Below are 245 nucleotides of genomic sequence, written 5' to 3'. Positions count from 1 at the left end.
GTTTTGGTTTTGTTCTCTCTGAAGTTCATAATATCAAGTAAAGATAAGATGTGAACGTGTAGTTGATAGTTAAATGGATTTTGACTTTGTGGGAAGGATATGGAACTAGAAAAACCCAACAGACTATTGTAGGTAAATGAATGACTTGGAAAGTAAAAATGGCCGAAGAGTTAAGACACTAAACTATTAGCAAAGAATCTACAAGGCGGAAGTTTGAAATACCTAGTTATTTTGTAATAATTTTA

The sequence above is a fragment of the Anser cygnoides genome, chromosome 8 (assembly GCF_040182565.1).
Source record: "Anser cygnoides isolate HZ-2024a breed goose chromosome 8, Taihu_goose_T2T_genome, whole genome shotgun sequence".
In the NCBI taxonomy this organism is placed as follows: domain Eukaryota; kingdom Metazoa; phylum Chordata; class Aves; order Anseriformes; family Anatidae; genus Anser; species Anser cygnoides.
Note: the sequence above shows the minus strand (reverse complement) of the source record.